This window comes from Carlito syrichta, unplaced genomic scaffold (assembly GCF_000164805.1).
Source record: "Carlito syrichta isolate Samal-C Ts95f unplaced genomic scaffold, Tarsius_syrichta-2.0.1 Scaffold131555, whole genome shotgun sequence".
Classification (NCBI taxonomy): domain Eukaryota; kingdom Metazoa; phylum Chordata; class Mammalia; order Primates; family Tarsiidae; genus Carlito; species Carlito syrichta.
The window spans coordinates 132353-139582 of record NW_007075651.1 but is presented as its reverse complement, the minus strand read 5'-3'; positions in this window follow the sequence as shown (position 1 = coordinate 139582).

The window sequence follows — 7230 nt, the reverse complement described above, 5'->3', positions numbered from 1 at the left end:
GCCTCCCAAAGTACTAGGATTGCAAGCATGAGCCACCATGCCAAACCCCACCTAATATGTTAGTAGCATATTTAAATATATGTTTTTCATTAATTTATTTATGAGGACTTATTTTCCCTAAGATAGGCAGGAACTGTGCCTAATTAATCTTTATAAGTTTGAAAAGACATATATAAAATTGTCTTATTTATAATAAATGCAACACAGATATTTGCTCATTAAACATAATTAAGTATGCAAAATTTTAGCTACAGTAAAGTATAAAATATAGTGATGCTAATAACATCAAATATAAGCTGAGTTTGAAATTTACTATATCAAATAAATTAATAGAATTGTAATGTAAGCCAAATGAATTATGAATAATATGATAAACATTTTGCTAATTCATAAAACTAAAACTGTGTTGATACACTATCTGACTAGCTAGAAAAATGTAAAACCTACACAAATAATTTTAAAAATACAAAACTTTGGAATAAAGAATATTGCCCAAAATATTTTAACTGATTTTGAAATAAGAGTAGAAATGAAGCATAATTAAAATGTTACAGAAATTGTAATTATCAAGAATGTCCTCATTTTTGAGGTTGTACCTCTCCCCATCTTTATCCCCCAAAGGTTAACAAAACAAGAAAATAGAATTTGAAGGACTTTAACTCCTAAGGGAGAGCTTGACCTTACTGGTTTAAAAAATAACACACATTTTTCAGTTAATCTTTCCAGTGACGGTTCTTTTCAATATGATATTTATGGAAAGGAAGCAACTCAGTGACTCAGTTGCAAGTGACTAAGTTCCAAGTTGGATGAAAACTGGGCACAGGGCAAAGTGACTCAAACAAATAAAAAGCGATGGAAAAGAACCAGAAACATGAGCTTAGAGTACTAGCAATAATAGAATGGAAGAATAAGTAGGTGGATATGCAGTCATAAGAAGAGGATAGAGAATTCCTGGAGAATTTTTAAAACTCAGGGGACAAACTAAAATGAATATTTTTCTGGAAAACAGATCAGAAACACAGATGGTAGACAATATTGTCCTGCTTATTTGAGAAATAAACTCTAATTTAATATGTAGAGTCCCCTGAGACTTGGGGGAAAAAATATTAGAATGGGAAATGCAGTAGTCAACACAGGAAGGGATTTTAAGTAAAAATGTCTGCCACCTGTTAAATATGTGATGCAATTGAACAAGACTCCCTCGGTCATTTCTTCACAGACCAAGCAAAGATATTCTATTTGGACTGGTTGAATGGGAGTCACCATAAGCAGCTGCACAAGGAAGACAACATCTTCACAAAAGTAATTTAAATTCATTTTTAGAGATTTGAGTATTTTTTTCTGAAAAATAAAAAATTCCTACTTTCTCTCACTTATCTGCACTTGGCAAATGAATTTCCAAAAAATTACTTTGGTTGTATAGGTATTTGACTTAATATCATCACTATATCTATTAATGCATCTGATACAAATTAGTCAAGAAACTAATGTGTATTTTTCACTTCTATTTCATGTGCATGCAACTGTGTTATTAATGGCCTATGTCTAAAAGAATTTCTACCAACACCACCCTCATTCCCTCTGTCTGGAAACACCTACTCATGTCACCTTCAGTAGAAATCTTTTCCTGACTGTTTCAACTGAATTAGCCACTTAAAATATCTATGTCCTTTTCACACACATTTGCTGTGGGTTGTATTTGTTTGTTGACATGTCTATCTCCTCTGTACACTGATCATATAAGATCATAAATTCTTAGAGGGCAGATGACATATTATTTATCTTTGCTCATACTATGCCTACTAATATAGCACAGTGCTTAACAGATTCTTGGTAAATGTTAATGGGTGAATGAGTATACAATACTTCTTAGTTTATCAAACATTTCATCACTTTTTGAACTTTCTACATCACAGGTACCTAGAGAAGAGATCATTTATCCCATTGGCACTTAAATGAAGGCTCAAAGTGTCTCCTGTCCAAGATCCTAGAGCTAATATGAGGCAGATTTCACAATAAACTGCTTCTCATTATCCTAATTCACTTCTCATTGGAGAGCTAAACACATTTTTGAAATTGTATTTTTAAAAATTTGCACATAGTTTTGGCACAGTTAGCTATATATTACCGACTACACATATTTGAATCTGGAAATCTGTTTTTTCGTTTCATAATTAATGTAAGCCTTGCCAGATCCAGCCGGTCACATAAGCCTGAATTCATCTCAACATAGCACATTACATTATTTCACACGTGGGACAGATATGCACTCCAACTCAAAATGCCTTATCTGCTTTGTTTTGACTTTCGAATTGTTTAGGATTTTCAACAGATGGCTTAATGCTTCCTTGTTTCCACCTAAGTTGAATACCACATACCATGTAAGAGGAAGGTGATCCCAAGATGTAGAGGCCAAGTCTACTGACAGACACAACACAAACCTACAAAAGGGATAATGTTCTAAAATCAGAGCTTAATATTTGACAAAGACCTTTTCTTAAGTGATACTCTGAAAAAGAAATACCTCCACAAAAGGCAGACATTTTATTACAGAGGTAGAAGTAAAGCTGTTTCAGTCCAACAAACTGAACTGACAGAAGGAATTCAGAAGATGTCACCCCAAAATATGACACTCTGGCATACTGACTATTTTGAGTTAAAAGCACTCGAAAAACAACAGATGCAAAAAGGACACACTGAACTTCCTTTTTCTTCCTGAAAGCAGTAGATGAAACTTCCATATGAAAGATATCCTCCGTGTTCCAGAAAGAAAGTATCATTCTTATCACCAAGAACAGAAAGTCAGGGAAAAAAAATCTGTACAAACCTTTCTAAATTAACCCTTATCCTCCTAATGGCATTTCCACAATAAACTACTCTAGCTGAAGCCCCTTTGCTTTTTCACATTTCCACAATTTACTACTTTGTCCAACTTAGTATATAAGCACTGTTTTAGACTCTGCTTCTCTGGGTCTTTATTTTTCCATAGAGACTCGCAAAAACATAAAAATCTGTATGCTTTTTTTCCTATTAACGTGTCTTAGGTTTGAACCAGACGAGACCCTAAGTAAGTAGAGGTAAAGTTTTGCCTCCCCTTTACTGAATGTGCAGGGCACCGAAGTAAAAGGATTGTTAGCAACAGTTCTCTGGGACTCTTCTCTCCTGGCAACTGGTATCAGTTTGTCCCATGAGAATGAACTGAAGACTTAAAATAAATTCTGAACTTACTGATCCAAATATTATACTATAGATATGTGATGAATAAAGATCCCAAGATTACTGAAAGTATTTAGTTCTCTGAAATTCAGGGCTAAAAGTTATTCTTTTGGTTCATAGACATCTTGCCCCCCTAAAAATTATTCTTAATCAAAAACTAAAAGGTTTAGTATGCATGGGCTCATTCTTCATTTTAGTTTTTTATTATTCCTCTCTACTTAGACCCCACCCAAATATAGGCAGCTGATAGTGGGAGAGAAAAGGGGTAGAACTAACACAAAGTAGAGATAGATATGCCTCAGTTTAAGGAAAGCCAACTTAAGAAAAGTCTGCAGTTGGAAAATCTTTCAAAATAGGTTAAAGAGCTTACACTTCACAAATGAACTCTCTAAAGAATTTATCTTCAAATGATTCCTCCAGGGAGATTTGAACACAAAGTTCCATTAACCTAGGTTCATTTTATAAAGGGACATTTTCAGTGTTTGAAGAATATGAATCTATGGAGAATACTGGACAAGAAAACAAGAGGAACAGCAGTAATATCCAGGAGATATAATGAGCGGTATGGACACAGATTGCTTGAGCCCTTCTACGTTTCTCTAGTTTATTTGCCTCCGAATGTGAAAGCATGTCACACAAAAAATTGGTCAAAAAAAATTTTCAGCTAAAAAAATATTAAATGATAAAGGAGTCTAAGAACAAAATAAGAAAAAGTGTACGCTTAAGATTTTTTTTTTTTTTTTTTTGAGTTGGAGTCTCACTCTGTCACCCAGACTGGAGTGCAGTGGCATGCTCCTGGCCTCTGCAGCCTCCGACCTGCTGGGCTCCGGCGATCTACAGGCATGTGCTACTACACCTGGCTAATTTTTGATTTACTGTAGAGACGAGGTCTTGCCAAGTTGCCCAGGTGGGTCTCGAACCCGCGGGCTCAGGCAATCCAGTCGCCTCGGCCTCCCAAAGTGCCGGGATTACAGGCTGAGCCACTGAGCCCAGTTAAGAATTTTCTTAAATAACTAGCACACCTGACTCAAGGTCTTTATGAAACAATCCAAAACCCATGCTAAGATACTAAGACCTGAAGATGAGTAAGCAAAAATAAAGAAAAGAAAAGAAAAAAGAAACTCCCTAATCTCCCACAGTTTAGTGTTTTGAAAAAAAAAAAAGTACAAAACAAGAGCTGAAATAAACAGAAAACTTAAAATAAGTCTGTGCCTGATTTTTCCCCTTACTTCTTCCTTCCAGTCTCAGAAGCTGTATTTCCAAACCAAGCCTAGACCATGCAGTCCATGCCCTCAGTTCCTGTCCTTCCTCCTCTTCTTGTTTCTAGCTGTATCAATTATTCTCCATCACCTCAACCTCACCTTTCTGTTAGCTTCTTTCTTTGTACCACCTCAACTTGGTTATTGTCTCTCACATACAGAATAATAATAATAAAACCTCCCTATACCCTGATGTGTCTTCACAGCTACTGCACTTTCTTTTACATTTACTGAACTTTCTTCATACTTTCATTCAGATGTTGGCATACTGTGACCAGCAGTCTAAATCCTATCTCCATCTCCTATGGAAATAACATTTTATTGGACCACAGTCAGAGCCATCTATTTACGTATTGTATCTGGGTTCATACAACAATGGCAGTGCTGAGTCATTGTGTTGGAGCCCTATGGCCCATAAAGCCTAAAACATTTACAGAAGAGGATTAAGACCCTTGCTTAGCAATGATATGTCTTAAAAGAGTAATCTATACTTACTGTCTTCCTTTCTTTCCTCTTATCATACTTCAACCCACTGTACTCTGGCTTCTACCACAAGCTTTCTAAAGTGATACCATATTAAAAATTTATAAATACTTTTCTTCTTAAAAATGTATAAAATGGCCGGGTGCAGTGGCTCAAGCCTTTAATCCCAGCACTTTGGGAGGCGGAAGTGAGAGGATTGCCTGAGCTCAGGGGTTCGAGACCAGCCTGAACAACATGGCAAGACCTCAGCTCTACAATAAATAAAATTAAATTAAAAAATTAACCGGGCATGGTTGCACATGCCCGTGGTTCCAGCTACTTGGAAGGCTGAGGCGGAAGGATCACATGAGCCCAGCAGGTCGAGGCTGCAATGGCTGTGAGCATGCCACTGCACTCCAGCTTGGGCAACAGAGTGGTTTTTCAAAACACTAAGTTGTGGAAGTTTAGTAGGGAATTTCTTTTTTGTTTGTTTGTTTGTTTTTTCTTTATTTTTGCTTACTCATCTTCAGGTCTCACAATGAGACTCCAATTCAAAGAAAAATGTATAAAACACTAAACTCTTTTTTCTCAACCTATATTTTAACCATTAGTTTATCTCTATCTTCTCTTGATCTTTTCATTCCTCCATGCAATTTTCTGTGTTTTTTTTTTCTGTTATTTTCTTCTCTCTGTATATTCTAGTTCTAAGCAATCTTATTTACTTTAATGGCTTCAATTGTTGAGTCTATGTGGACAATGTCCAAATTACTCCCACCCTGATTTATTTCCCAAGCTCAACATTTTCAATTATATACAGGACAATGAACATCACATGGAAAATTCCAAATGTCAAAACCAGAACATCTTATTCTCTTGTGATCACCAGTTCTTCTAGGGATTAGTAATGGTATTACTAATTTCCTAGTTCCCAAGTCTGGAAATTTTGGAAATATCATGCTCTTTCATTCCACCCATCTAAATGCTTGCCAAATGCCATGGTGTGAATCCATCTTGCACATCTTGCACCCACAATAGCTTTTGCACCCATTCCTTCTATTTATTTCCACAGCCAATATCTTCAGTTTAGGCCCTTGTACTCTTGCTCCTGGACAGTTGTGAGTCTCCTATACAGTTTCCTACCTTTTCTAATATATTCTATATGTGGTTTACATATTAATCTTCCCACAGCACAGTTCAGTGCCTAGACCATTTATAACACTTTCTTGCTTCTCATTGCCTACTAAATAAAGTCCCAAGTTGTTCACTGCATTAGCCAGAGTTGCATCAGGAAATAGATGATGCACTCATACTAGGTCGCAGAGGAGAGTTTAGTAAAAATGTACTGAGGCAATGTGTAAGGAAACTTAAGTGCAATATAGGACCTGGAAGCTAATGAAATTGGAGAGCCTCCCCACTCCTGATCCTGAAAAGGCAAAAGGAAGGAGAAATTGCCAGGACCTAGAGGGGTAACATACGGAGAGAACTGCCAGATAGGAGCTGTAGCCCACTGTAAAGAGACTCAGTCAATGGGCAGGAAGGAGCCCAGAAAATAAAACCCAGACTCCCCTTTCACACGCCAGCCACCCCCAGTGCTCCCTGTTGGTTGTTGGCCGAACTCAACTGGAACACTGTGACCAAGGAAGAACAGTGCATACAGGGCAGATTCCTTGGGCATAAAGTAGAGATGGAGAGAAAGTGAATCTAGAAGAAAACTATCCAGTACACTGTCTTAACATTAAATAGCTCCTGATCTATCCTCAAATGACCTTTTTACTCTGCCAAAAGTCTCCTTTATATTTCCTTTAATCAAGCCAAACTAATATCCACTCTAAGCATTCTGATTTTTTTCTTTTTGCCATTTATTTTTCCATTCAAATTAAAAAATTAAACACCAAAATCTTCTTACGTTGGCAAAAACCCAGATGCCATTAGGTGAGAACTTCATCCCATTCTAACATCCCTGATTTCAAACTTGCCTGTCACTGTGGTCAATGGTTTTAACAACTTCAGTTCTTCACTGCCCACTGTATCTCTGTGGTACCCTTGCACTCTGATACTGGACAAGATATGTGACTAACTTTGGTCAGTAGAATAAGACAGAAATGAAATGAGGCAGTGTACCAGCACCTAGGCCTCAAGAAATCTTATACATCCATTTGTTCTACTGTTCCTCTGCCATCACCATAAGAAGAATTTGTCTGAGCTTTGCCTGCTGGTACCAGGAGGAGAATGAGAGAACCAAGGTGTGGTTCCAACATGCAAACTTGTGATTGGCCCAGCTGAAACACAGATG